The following is a 15,142-nucleotide window of genomic DNA, read 5'->3' as shown; positions in this document are numbered from 1 at the left end:
GCTGCAATTTACGATAAACTCTAACCACAAATGTTATTACACGGCAGGGTATATTTTAACATATAGGAAAACAGGATAGAGGTTTTCATGCCCTTTGATGGCTTGGTTCACAGAGACGATGTTTACATCATTACATGTAGGAGCCAGTGGAGGTGGGGAAACACCATACACATCCTGTACGTACAATGCAGAGAACAGGAAGCTTCCACCATTCACAAAATTAACAGTAGTAACGTCTCTTTTACATTGGTCTTATTCTCCACATCCGACATCAACCCAGTTTTTTTTGTAGCAGTGGTTTTTAATATTTTGTTGAACTAGGGACTTACTTGGTTACTTTTAAGTTTTTTTCTTTCACTTTGCAGAGCTGTAACCACTACGTATTCTCTTAGAACCAAGACAGCAAGGGATTTCATTAGGCCTCAGTACTTCTCTGTGTAATGCTAAAATGTTCAAAGACTTTTATACTTTGCATGAAAAGTGTTTGGTTTGCATACAGGAAGGAAGGTAACAGAATCAGCTATATATTCAAGGCCTCTTGCAAATCATTACACAGCAATTACTCTATATGTTGAAAAGGTAAAGGTTTGAATTGCTTGCACCACCTAAAATACAAATGAAGAGTCTAACCACAGTCTTCAAGTAGTACAAAGAAGCAGTTTAACAGGCAAAGCTGTGGGAGAAAAATATCTAACAGGACTCAGCATCTTCCTTCCCTTGAGGGAAAGTCAATTGAGATGTTGACTTTAGACCTTTCTTTGAAAGGCTACATTTGTGGACAGAATCAGATAGAATTTATGGAATGGTTAGGTTAACACTCACACGAACAATGATCAAGGTACTGTTGGTATGAGTCAACACTTGACTGGCAGGGAAGCAGGGAGAAAATTGGAAAGGGAGCAGATTTTAAATAAGTGGACCAATATCATTTTTCACTTTACCAAAGATGGAATACTTCACATTCAGACAATTCTGCATTAAGAAGTCTAATCATTATTAGCTAACTCTTCTTTTGTTTCTTAGAAACAAATGCATTGAAATTGTTATTTAATTTTTAAGTGGGCCTGTAAAGATATTTACTATTTTTTTCTTACTCCACATCATGGAATTCCCTCTTGACTTGGGATTAACATTTGCAGCTTAGAGAAATCGGTCTGTAACAATCTACAGGGAAAAGGAGCCTCTATAACCAGATCTTTCTTGCGATCACATTATTGCTGTTAATTGAAAATGGGCTTCTTGGCATTTTAGAACATGAGAGTCAAAACATTTGTTACCCTAAATGATTTTGTAAATTTTCAGTCTGTACGTGCAGTCATTCTCTTGGACAAATGGGAACTTCACACCAATGTTTTCCATTGAAGTCTGGATACTAAGTGGTTTTATGCTTTAAGCTTTGTATTAGTTTCATGGGCTGCAGTGAAGATTAAGGAAAGGACACATGTAAATCTTCACAAAATAAACTGATGAGAAGATGTAAAAGACAGTCAAGTACATGAGGTTCCTGGAGAAAAGTATGGGTCAAATTTGGGGTCATTAGCACCTAAATGCCTGTGCCCTGTAAGCAGTATTCCACCAAGTATCTTGCTGGCTGCCAACTGAAAACTTCTTCCATAAGAGGAAATTATCTGTTTTTATTTTATGATCTGCATACAGAGCATGCAGATCGTAACTTCAAGCACCAGGCAACACTGATTTGATGCCAATATTGATTTATCAGGGCTCACTGCTGCAATCTGCAACATCTCTCACCCAAAAGGGCAAACACCTATAAAATTGCAGAAAGGACCCACTTCCATTGTTACAGCTTGATCCCCAATTCCTTCTGATTGTTGATATGACTCTCCCAACATATGGTGACTTAAATTGGAATAGGTGACAAATGATTGTTGAATATTTTATTGACTTCAAATCATCTGTGCAAGCCGGTTATTTCTAGATGTGTGCATTTTTGTTCTGGATCGCAGCATGGAGCAGAAGCTACATAAGATAGAAAAAACATTTCCCAGGGTGCTAAGGTAACAATTCTCCAGCATGAACTTCTGCAAATAACAATATCTGAACTATCTGCACTTTGTTAAGTCCTCAGTGAAAGCTGGTAACTGATGCAGACAAACACCCCAACTTTAATGCCCTGTACAATCACAAGAGATTCTGCAGATGCTGGAAATGCAGAGTAACACACTGTACATACTGGAGGAACTCAGCAGGTCAGGCAACACCTATGGACAGGAATAAGGAATCAACGTTTTGGTCTGAGACCCTTCATCAGGACTCGATGACAAACATTGACTGTTCATTCCTTTCCCCAGATACTACCTGATCTGCCAAGTTCCTCCAGCATTTTGTGTGTGTTGCTCTTAATGACCTGTGCACAGACTGATTTTGCACTCCATCCATGAGACATTGAACACAGGCTTTCTGACTTTTACAATGTTCCGAGTATTTTGTTATGATGCCCATCATCTTGCTTACAGGTTTAACATCTGAAGTCATCATTTGTTAGAGAAGCCAACATTCTTCCATCTATCACCTCCCAGTTTCTACATTGTTGCCACTCCACCTCCCTCATTTTCATATCAGCCCCTCTCCAGGTTCCACCTATCATCTGCCAGCTGTTTCTCCACCCCTTTTCTCCCCTCCCCTCTTTATTTTCAGTCCAGAGCAGTGTTGGGCCCCTTATCTAAGAAAGGATGTGCTGGCATTGGAGAAGGTCCAGAGGAGGATCACCAGAGTGATCCGGGAATGAAGGAGTTAACATACACTATGAGGAGCATTGAGGACCTCTGCGCCTGTATCTGCTGGAACGTAGAATAATGAGAGCAGGATCTCATTGAAACCTGTCAAACATTGAAAGGTCTACATAGAATGGATGTGGCAAAGATGTTTCCTATATTGCAGGAGTCTTAGACCAGAGGGCCTAGCCTCAGAAAACAAGGACATTCCTTTAGAACAGGGATGAGAAGGAATTTCTTTAGCTAGAGAATGGTGAATCTGTGGAATTCATTACCACAGAAGGTGATAGAAGCCAAGTCATTGGGGATATTTAAAGCGGAGTTGATAAGTTTATGAGGTGAAGGCAGAAGAATGGAGTTGAGCGAGATATTAAATCAGCCATGATGGAATGACAGAACGGACTCGATGGACCAGATGGTCTAGTTCTGCTCATATGTTTTATTATCCTATGGTCAGAACGACCTGAAATGTGAATTGTCCATTTCACGCCAAACATGCTGCATGACCCATTGAGTTCCTCTAGAACTTTGTGTGTTGCTACAACACCTGTAGTCTCACGTCACAACTATAATCTAAAATCTTTAAAGGAGATAGAGAAAGAGGAAATACCGCCTGATTGGAAAATCACTGATTGCCATGATTAATATTGAGTTGCAGAACAGGCTGAAAGAGACAAATAGCCTACTTCTGCTCCTATTGTCTATCTTTCCAGTTAAAATTGATATGTTTTACTTACAGGATATCTTCCAAATTAGAACATTTATTTATTTATCCACCTGCCTATAAGGCCAAACAGAATATTATTAGAGTTAAACTCAGGGCATGTTATCGAATGTGATGCTTGATTAACCTGCACTTGAAGTGTGCAATGCAAACATCATGTGAACAAATATAGATAGCATAAATGTGCATCCTTTACCTCATTCACCTTTTACCTGCAAGTGTAATTTGGCCAGACATTGGTGAAATAATGTTATAATGAAAACACACTATTAGTGATTCCCACCAGCTTGACTTGGAGGATAGTGAAGTTCTGTCCGACTTTTCGCTTGATCTGTGCCCTACTAGATCTTTATTCAACTTTCTTTGCTATCAATCACTTCACTAAAACCCATGTCAGGCAGGTAGTGCATGGCATTTCCCTCTGAAAGAGGTATTCTGTTTTGGATACTTTTGGAGACATACCACCTTAGAAGAAAGGGGGAACAGTTAAATATATCACCACAATTGGCTTTGCTCAACAGCAGGGGATAAAATAAACCAGGAGACATTTAGTGGCAGGTGACTGATAGCAAAGGATTTCTGTGGCTGTGATCAACACTACCAGATCACATTATGCCTACCTGGAGCCAGGGTCAGGGCCATCTCAGAGCAGGTGCAGGGGATTCTGAAAGGGAGGGTGATCCATCCAGAGATTGCAGAGTACCTCTGTACTAATTATATACAGAGAGATACAGGTCCAACAACATGGATTTGGAGAGTTAGGTAGAAAGTTAAAGAGCACAACTTTCAGGATTGAATTCATTGGATTACTTCTGGGGCCCCTTGCTAGAGAGTTTAGAAATAAGAAAACAGGTCAAATAAACTTGTGACTAAAAAGATGGTGAAGGAGGAAGGGCTTTAGATACTTGTATCATTAGGACCACTTCTATATCAGGTGTGCCTATACAAGCAGTACAGGGTGCACCTGAACTGAATGGAAACCCATAACCTTTCCGGTGCTGCCGGAGAGGATTTAATTAATTAATTAATTTTGCAGAAGGACAGGATGCAGAATAGTAGTAGATTAAGTGATGAATCAAATATACAAACCAGTCCAGTAGGCAGAGCAGATGGGGGTGTGATAAGGCATGAGGGAGGATTGGTAGGCCCAACTGCATATACTTGATTGCAAAGGCAAACGCAGCAGGCCAGGCAGCATCTATAGGAAGAAGTGCAGTTGATGTTTTGGGCCGAGACCCTTCGTCAGGACTAACTGAAAGACGAGATAGTAAGAGATTTGAAAGTAGGAGGTAGAGGGGGAAATCCGAAATGGTAGAAGAAGACTGGAGGGGGTGGGGTGAAGCTGAGAGCTGGAAAAGTGATTGGCAAAATGGATACAGAGCTAGAGAAGGGAAAGGAACATGGGATGGGAGGCCTAAGGAGAAAGAAAGGAGGAGGGGAGCATCAGAGGGAGATGGAGAACAGGCAAGGAGTGTTTGTGAGAGGGGCAGAGAGAGAAAAAAAAGGACGGGGAATAAATAAATAAATAGGGGATGGGGTAAGAAAGGGAGGAAGGGCATTAATGGAAGTTAGAAAAATCAATATTCATGCCATCAGGTTGGAGGCTACCCAGACAGAATATAAGGTGTTGTTCCTCCGACTTGAGTGTGGTTTCATCTTGACAGTAGAGGAGGCCATGGATAGACATATCAGAATGGGAACGTGGAATTAAAATGTGTGGCCACTGGGAGATCCTACTTTTTCTGGTGGACAGAGTGTAGGTGTTCAGCAAAACGGTCTCCCAGTCTGCGTCAGATCTCACCAATATATAAAAGGCCACACTGGGAGCACCGGACGCAGTATACCTCACCAGCCGACTCACAGGTGAAGTGTTGCCTCACCTGGAAGGACTATCTGGGGCCCTGAATGGTGGTGAGGGAGGAAGTGTAAGGGCAGGTGTAGCACTTGTTCTGCTTACAAGGATAAGTGCCAGGTAGGAGATCGGTGGGAAGGGATGATGGGGTACAAATGGACAAGGGAGTTGCATAGGGAGTGATCCCTGTGGAAAGCAGAAAGATGGGGGGAGGGAAAGATGCTCTTGGTAGTGGGATCCTGTTGGAAGTGGCGGAAGTTATGGAGAATTAAATGTTGGACCTGGAGGCTGGTGGCGTGGTAGGTGAGCACAAGGGGAACCTTATCCTGAGTGAGGTGGTGGGTGAATGGGGTGAGAGCAGATGTGCGTGAATTGGAAGAGATGTGTTTGAGAGCAGAGTTGATGGTGGACGAAGGGAATCTCCTTTGTTTAAAAAAGGAAAACATCTCCTTCGTCCTGGAATGAAAAGCCTCATCCTGAGAGCAGATGTGGCGGAGATGGAGGAATTGTGAGAAGGGGATAGCATTTTTGGAAGAGACAGGGTGGGAAGAGGAATAGTCCAGGTTGCTGTGAGAGTCAGTAGGCTTATAGTAGATATCAGTAGATAAGCCGTCTCCAGAGATGGAGACAGAAAGATCAAGAAAGGGGAGGGAGCTGTCGGAAATGGACCAGGTAAATTTGAGGGGAGGGTGAAAGTTGGAAGCAAAGTCAATGAAGTCAACAAGCTCAGCATGCGTGCAGGAAGCAGTGCCGATGCAGTCGTCGATGTGGCGAAGGAAAAGAGGGGGATGGATACCCGTATAGGCTTGGAACATGGACCGTTCCACAAAGCTAACCAAAAGACAGGTATAGCTGGGACCCATACGGGTGCCCATGGCTACACCTTTGGTTTGGAGGAAGTGGGAGGAGACTAAGAAGAAATTATTGAGAGTAAGGACTAATTCTGCTAGGACAGAGGGGAGTGGTGGTAGAGGGGAACTGATTAGGTCTGGAATCCAAAAAATAGCAGAGAGCTTTGAGACCTTCCTGGTGGGGGATGGAGGTATATAGGGACTGAACGTCCATGGTGAAAATAAGGTGGTGGGGGCCAGGGAACTTAAAATCATTGAAAAAATTCAAAGTGTGAGAAGTGTCACAGACATAGGTGGGAAGGGATTGAACAAAGAGGGATAAAACAGTGTCGAGGTATGCCAAAATGAGTTTGGTAGGGCAGGAGCAAGCTGAGACAATAGGTCTACCTGGACAGGCAGGTTTGTGGATCTTGGGTGGGAGGTAGAAACGGGAAGTGCGGGGGGTGGGAACTATGATGTTGGTGGCAGTGGATGGGAGATCCCCAGAGCTGATAATGTTGGTGATGGTATGGGAGACAGTGGCCTGATACTCCTTAGTGGGGTCATGATCGAGGGGTAAATAAGAGCAGGTATCAGTGAGTAGTCGTTGTGCCTCGGCAAGGTAGAGGTCAGTACGCCAGACTACAATAGGAGTAATGCACTATTAATTAAGGAGATAATCACTGCAGTACTCTGAGATATTACTCTGGAAGGCTCTTCAGATGAGATTGTGTACCTATAAGAAGAAATAAAAAATGAGTAATTACTTTGCTAAAGTTATACTAGCAGTCCCCCAACAGTCAGTGGGAATTAAAAGTGCAGATATATACGCAAACCTCAGAAAGGAGGAAGAATGATATGGTTACAGTACTGGGGGATTTTAACTTCCCTATATTGAGTGAGATTGTCTTAGTGTCAGGAGATTAGAAGGGGTGCAATTTGTAAAGAGCATTGAGAGAGTCTTTTTATGCTGATACATAGGTAGTCCTACTAGAAATAAAGCTGCACTGAACCTAATCTTGGAAAGTGGCCCTGTACAAGTGTTGAGATTATTAGTGAGGTATATATAGAGGGTGTAAGGGAACTTAAACAACTAGGAGGCTAAGAGCACCCATGCAATATCACTTGAATGAAAATAAAGGTTGGTAAATTCATTGACAATACAAAGAGACTCTGCGAATAGTGAAGAGGATCGCCAAAGGATAGAGATCAATTGCAGACATGGGCAGACAAATGGCAGATGGAGTTTAACCCAGGAGTGAGGGAGATCTAATGTAAAGGACAATACACTGTTAATGGTAAGACACTGAAGCATTGACGTACAGAAGGATCAGCTCAGCTTCACAGATTGATAGAGTGGTAAAGAAGGTATATGATATGCTTGCGTTTATTATTCAAGGCATTAAGTTTAAGAGACAGAATGCTATATTACAGCTTTATAAAATATCTGGTTAGGCTGATTCTAAAGTATTGCATTCATTTCTGGTGGCCCCATTATAGGAAGGAGGCTTTGGACTGGGTGCAGAAAAGGTTTAATAGGATGCCGCCTGGATTCAAGGGCGTGTGTTAGGAGGAGCAGTTTGAAAATCAGTTTGTTTTCTCTGACATGGCAAATGCCAAGGGAAGACCAGATAGTTGTTTATAATATTTTGAGAAGTATAGATAGAGAGCCAACATCCTTTTCCCAGAGTCATGGTGTCTAATGCATGCATGCATCTCAGGTGAGACGGCATGCATTTAAGGTGAGAGAGGACACGTTCAAAGATGTGCAGGCAAGTGCCTTTTTAACAGGGTTGAGGGTGCCCAGAATGCACTGCCAGGGATGGCAAATATGGCAAAGGAACTTAAGAACCTCTTAGAAAGGATGGATGTGGACATTGTGTAGGCATAACAAATCAGTTTAATTAGGTCAGCACACCATCGTGGGCCAAAGATCTTGCACCTATGCTGTAGTGGTCTATGTTAAAAGGTTGGTGCAATTTGGTTTAAACAATCATCTATTGACACGGCAGGATTCTGCAGAATCCACAAGGGACCACATTATTAACCCCCCCCCACCCCCTGGCTCTAAGGATGACTATAAAATGCTTGTGCCGATATCAATTTAAGTTTATTGGTATGTGCACAAATATAGTGAGCTACAGGTGTCATGAAAAACTTGCTTGTAGCATCCTCACAGGTACTTGATATAACACATCAAACAAAACTGTTCATAAAATATACAACGCAAAAATAGACACAACAGGAGATAAATCTATGGTAGTGTAAGATATGGCATTTCACTCACATCTGCCATCCTCTGGTATGTAACACTGACTTCTATATTCAGCTTTGAGTCCATTTAGGATATTGAAGATGAGCAAGGTGTCTATAAATATAACTGCAGATTTATAGTGGTGATGGCCACGATACGTTTTGTCTTCTGCAGAATCAATTGGGGGAGTGGAAAGGGAAATGCATATTAGGGAAAAAGGCAATCCCGCTGCAAAGGGGGTAGTTTGGGCTGGCCATTTCCATTTGAAAGTTGTTTCTATTATTGCCTAGGGAAGTTAATGTTGTAACAAGTGTCACATAAACGTCACTTCAGTTCAGCTGTCCGTTTTGAAACCCAGAGCTTAATGATGATTGAAAGAAGTTTCACAGAAATACAGGATATTGCATAAATTTTTATGATATTCCTTACTTTGCTATACTACAAAAAGTCATCCTAAACTCCTTGATAGACTACAGCAACGTCAAAGGCATGGAGGAAATGAAGGAGGTTAAAGTTAGCTACCTCCATGATCTAATATTTCCCCTCTGTATCATCAGCAGCTGTGATTCCTCATTTTCACACAGGCAAGTACTCTAACAATAAAAGCATGACATACTTACACCAAAACCCAGCTTTGTTAAAAGTACCTGAAGGGGTGGTTTGCAAAATTGTTACAGGAACCATTGGATTCTACTGCCCCAGAACTGAGTAGGAGCTTGCTGCATCGTGTGACTCACTGCACTGCCCACAAGCACCAGCACAAATTTGTACAAACAATACAAAGAATGTCATAGTGCATCAGGGACAAGTACCGCTCCAGGACTGTTCTGGCCACACTGTTGATCCAAGATTGCACAAGAGATTTATAATATCTTCCCATGTGTCATATTTGTGGATATTAAACTCAGAGAAGCATGGTGATGGAGGAAAACGATCAAAATGCTGGACAAAATATGTAATCAGCCATTTACTGCTAAAGAAAGTGCAGGCATATATTCACATTGGAAGAAATTTGTATAGATCTTGATTGGGTTGAAAATGATCTGAGTTCTGACACTCAACATGAACAACTTAGCTTTAGGAAGCAACAGCATATTTCAATAGGAGATATAAAATGCATGCCAAAAGGGAAATGTTACAATAGTCATGGGGGACTTCAATATGCAGGTAGATTGGGAAAATCAGGTTGGTGCTGGATTCCAGGAGGGAGAATTTCTAGAGTGCCTATGAGTTGGTCTTTTAGAGCAGCTTGTGTTTGAACCCATGGGAGGAGTGGGGGTTGTGCACTTAGCCAGAATTGATTAGAGAGCTTAAGGTAAAAGAACCCGAATGGGAAAGTGATTATAATATGATCAAATTCACCCAGAAATTTGAGAAGGAGAAGCTAATGTCAGATGTATCAGTATTACAGTGAAATAAAGTGAATTACAGAGGCATGAGAGAGGAGTTGGCCAGAATTGATTGGAAAAGAACACTGGCAGGGATAATGGCAGAGCAGCAATGGCTGTAATTTCTAGAAGCAATTCAGAAGGCATAGGATATATACACCCCAAAGAGGAAGAAGCATTCTAAAGGCAACATGATACAACCATGGCTAACAAGATAAGTCAAAGCCAATATAAAAGCCAAAGAGAAGGCATATAATAGAGCAAAAAATTAATGGAATGTTAGAGGATTGGGAAGCTTTAAAAACCAACAGAAGGCAACTAAAAAAGTCATTAAGAAGGTAACCTAGCCAATAATTTGAAAGACACCATTATTTTCTTCAGATACATAAAGTGTAAAAGAGAGGTGAGAGTTAATATCAGACTGTTAGAAAACAATGCTGGAGAGGCAGTAATGGGGACAATGAAATGGCAGATGAACTGAATAAGTATTTTGCATCTGTTTTCAATGTGGAAGACACTAGCACTATGGTGGAAGTTCCAGGGGTCACGGGGCATGAAGTGTGTGAAGTTACCATTACTATAGAGAAAGCTCTTGGGAAACTAGAAGTTCTGAAGGTAAGTCACCTGGACCAGATGGTGTACACCTCAGAGTTCTGAAAGAGGTGGCTGAAGAGATCAAGCAGGCATTAGTAATGATCTTTCAAGAACCACTAGATTCTGGAATGGTTCCATAAGACCAGAAAATTGCGATTGTCTCTCCTCTCTTCAAGAAGGGAGAGAGGCAGAAGAAAAGATACTATAGGCCAGTTAGTCTGACCTCAATGATTGGGAAGATGTTGGAGTTGATTAATAAGGATGAGGTCTCAGGGTACTTGGAGGGGTCACATGATAAAATAGGCTAGAGTAAGTATGGCTTGCTCAAGAGAAAATCTTGCATGACAAATCTGTTGGAATTCTTTGAAGTAGTAAAAAGCAGGATAGACAAAGTAGAATCAGTTGATGTTGTGTACTTGGATTTTCCGAAGGCCTTTGACAAGGTGTCATGCATCAAGCTGGTTAACGAGCTATAAGCCCATGGTGTTCTAGGAAAAGTTCTAGCATGGATAAAGCGGTGGCTGATTAGTAGGAGGCAAAGTGTACAAATAAAGGGATCCTTTTCTGACTGTCTGCCAGTGAGGAGTTGTATTCCACAGGGGTCTGAGTTGGGACTGATTCTTTTTTATGTTTTTTGTCAATGATTTGTATGACAGAATTGATAACTTTGTTAGAAAGTTTGCAGATAATATGAAGATAGGTGGAGGGATAGATAGTTTTGAAGAAATAGAGAGGCCACAGAAGGACTTAGGCAGATTAGGAGAATGGGTGAAAAAAAGGCAGATGGAATACAGTGTTGGGAACTGTATGGTTATACACATTGGTAGAAGAAATGAAAAGGTTGACTATTTTCTAAATGGAGAGAAAATACATAAAAACTGAGGTGCAAAGTGACTTGGGAGTCCTTGTGCAGGATTCCTTAAATGTTAATTTGCTGGTTGACTCTGTGGTGATGAAGGCAAATAGAATGTTAGCATTCATTTCAAGAGAACTAAAATATAAAAGAAAGAAGGTAATGTTGAGACTTTATGAAGCGCTGCTGAGGCCTCATGGAGTATTGTGAGCAGGTTTGGAGCCCATATCTTAGAAAGGATGTGCAGAAACTGGGGAAGGTTCAAAGGAGATTAACTAACATGATTCGAAGATTGAATGGCTTGTAATATATAATGATGTTTGATCACTCTGAGCCTGTATTCACTAGAATTCAGAAGAATGAGGGTGACCTAATTGAAACCTATGGAATGCTGAAAGGCCTTGATAGAGTGGATGTGAAAAGGATGTTTCCTATGGTGGGAGAGTCTAAGACCAGAGGACACAGCCTCAGAATAGAGGGGCATCCTTTTAGATCAGAGATGCAAAGGAATTTCCTTATCTAGAGAGTAATGACTGTCTGGAATTCTTTTGCCACAGGCAGCTGTGAAGGTCAAGTCTTTACGTAATTAAGGCAGAAGTTGTGAGATTCTTGACTGGTCAGCGCATGAAGAGATACAGGGAAAAGACAGGAAATTGTGGCTGAGAGGAAAATTGGATCAGCTATGATGAAATGGTGGAACAGACTTGATGGATCAAATAGCCTAATTCTGCTCCTATATCTTATGGTCTTACGCTTAGTGCATTTTGTGGATAAATCTCACTGCGACAGATGATGCAATTAATGGATGTTAAGGGTGGTAGATTGACTGCCAATACAATGGTTTGCTTTTCCTTGGATGCTTTCTTGCACTATTATGATATCTGCATATTATATTCTGCATGTAGAATTCAGATCAGTTGAAGTTCTAGCATTAGCAAAGAAGAATAATGAATGTGTATTTAGCGTGTTTACGACATTTTGATAAATGAGGTGGAAATGCTATTGTTGCTATGGTCCTATTAAAATACTATTGCTACCAATGAAATAGAGTTGTGCTTGGCAGCTGACCATCCAGCGATTTGCAGCTTCCTATTAAAGCAGCTCTATAATATTATTGCAATATAATCACTAAGGCACATCAGAGCAAGATGAGATTCTGTGAAATTTAATGGAATAAGTTTAGTCATTTATAGCCTGGTTATTGACTGATAGATAATGATAGATAGGCCTCTGGTGGAATGTTGTCTTCAGTTTTAGGCACCATAATTCAGGTAGGGTTTCAGAGAATTATAGAGTATGCAGAAGAAAATTAATAGCCTGGTACAGACAAGACTTATATCTATTATCTGAGGTTGCTTCCTTTTGCAAAAGAAAGTTAAGAGGAGATTTGTTAGAAATGTTCAAAAGTATTAATGATTTACCAATGAAGAATCGCTCTTTTCAGTGCTGGGACAATGGAGAACAAGAAAAGTAACTGGATTGGTAAATGATAAAAAAGGCAACAGAAATAAAAGTATTTTTAATGCAGTAAATGCACTATTTATGATTTGGGATGTAATGCCTTTTGATCTAGCGTGTGTAGATTATTGTCAGAATACAAGGATATAAGAAATAGGAACAGCAGTATGCTTTATCACGTGATTGTGGTGGATTTAATATTGGGCTCAGCTTCTTTTCCTTGCCTGATACCTGCAGTATAAATCTTACAGGGAAAAACAATCATCTATCATGGATTTGAATAGATCTGAAAATTTACCAGAATTTGTTTGATGCTGGTAATGGCAGGAAAGTCAAGGCAGATGCATAAATGATGAGGGTTAATTCTGGTGCTGTCTGTGTGGAATTTCCATGTTCTCCCCGAGACTATTTGAGTTTCCTCCAGTGTTTTTGATACCACCCACATCTCAAAAACGTGCTGGCTGATGGGTTAATTGGCCACTGCAAATTAACCTTATTGGCTGGTAGAATATGGAGAGAGTTAATGACACTGTAGAGAGAGACTAAAAAATGAGATTAAGGTAAGAATAGTATAAATGAACGGTTGATGGTTGGTGTGGTCTTGATGCACTAAAGGACCCATTGCTATGCTGCTTCTTTCTATGACTCCAAATATTGTTTGACAAGATTCTAATTTTTAGTTGGCATGTGAATATGCATATGGAGGCTTTATTTAAATTCTGAAGACTCACAGCCTTATTTAGAAGAATTTTTCTTCATTTCCATTTTCGAAAGGTTTTGGCCTGAAACGTCAACTGTACTTTTTTTGCACACATGCTGCCTGGCTTGCTGAGTTTCCCCAACATTTTGTGTGCGCTGCTTGGATATCCAGCATCTGCAGATTTTCTCTTGTTTGTGAAACCATTTTCCTGCAACTAATCCTCTTAATTTCATATTCCTGTATGAGGCAAGATATGCCCTCGGGGTTGAGATTGTGAAGTCCCCTTAGGGCTCTGGTATTATCTTTCATCTCTCACTCTTCTAAACTTTATTCAGCATAGGTCCAACCAGCTTAACCCCTTCATACCTGGAATCAATTGACTTTTGAACAGCCTCCAGTGCATGCGCAATCCACATTAAGTAAAGAGAATAAAACCCAATGCAGTATTCGGGCTGTTGTCTCACCTATATACTGTACAGCTGCAGACCAATTTCTCTACTCTTATGGTCAATCCTTTGTTATCCAACATCCAAAAGCCTCATTATTACTTGTGATTCTTGCACATCAAACTTATTTGTTTCAGATCCAAGGGCACGTTGGTTTTCTCAGCTTCAGTGTTCTGCTTTTCTACTTCTCCCCACAAAGCAGATAACCTCTCATCTTCCTACAAAAGTATTCTTAGCCACAGAATTAACTTTATTTTGTTCCTTAGCAAATTTCTTCTTGCACAAGATTATAATTTATTGTGAATCTTTTTAAGAACTTTAATGCTCACCACTTAGTTCCTTCCCGGTGAAGCCAAACTGCTTGCTTCTTAAGCACTTGTCTAAATGCTGCTGCCATGTCTGCTTCATGTTAACTTAACCGTATCTTCAAAGTACTCGAAGTATCAAAGTACATTTATTATCAGAGAATGTATAAATTATACAGCTTGAGATTTGTTTGCCTACAGGCAGCCACAAAGCAAGACACCAGAAGAACCCAATCAAAAGAAAAAAACCTATGCAGAGAGAGAGAGAGAGAGAGAGAGAGAGAGAGAGAGAGAGAGAGAGAGGGGGGTGGGGGGGGAAACACACATCATGCAAACAATAGATGCAAAATGACAGCATTCCAAACCGGACTGAGTCCTTAGATCCACTGTGTACTTCTCCCCCATTTCACCAAACTCCACTCTTAGCAGCATTTCAAGTTTTCTATTCTGTCTAATTTATACTTCAAGGAACTAGATTCTGCATTTATTACTGTGCTTATTAGAAAGAGTGACCTGTATATGTATGTGTATGTGTGTGTATATATACACACACACGCAAACATATATATATACACACACACATTAGCAAAAATTTCAAAAATCTGTGCATGTTTCTACAGAAAGTAATTATCAAGTAATATCTGTACATATAATTAACTGTGCACTATTATTGGTGGAAAGTTTCTTTTCAACTGATGACTGACACTATGAAACAAACCACATCAAATTTAAGGTTAAGGTAAATGCTAAATGCAAATCTAATTAAATCTAATGTCACTGTTAAACCCTTAAAGTTTTTCCGTTAACTGAAATTCTGAGTTTCATACTCTTTATTTCATGGACCTGGACTTGATTCTATTCTGCATATCTTTCAAAAAGCAATTTACTCAGTGGCTATTTTTATCAGCTATACCTGTACACCTGCCTGCTAATGCAAAAAATCTAATCAGCCAATCATGTAGCAGCAATTCAATGCATAAAAGCATGTAGACACGGTCAAGAG

The sequence above is a fragment of the Hypanus sabinus genome, chromosome 20, assembly GCF_030144855.1.
Source record: "Hypanus sabinus isolate sHypSab1 chromosome 20, sHypSab1.hap1, whole genome shotgun sequence".
Lineage (NCBI taxonomy): Eukaryota > Metazoa > Chordata > Chondrichthyes > Myliobatiformes > Dasyatidae > Hypanus > Hypanus sabinus.
Note: the sequence above shows the minus strand (reverse complement) of the source record.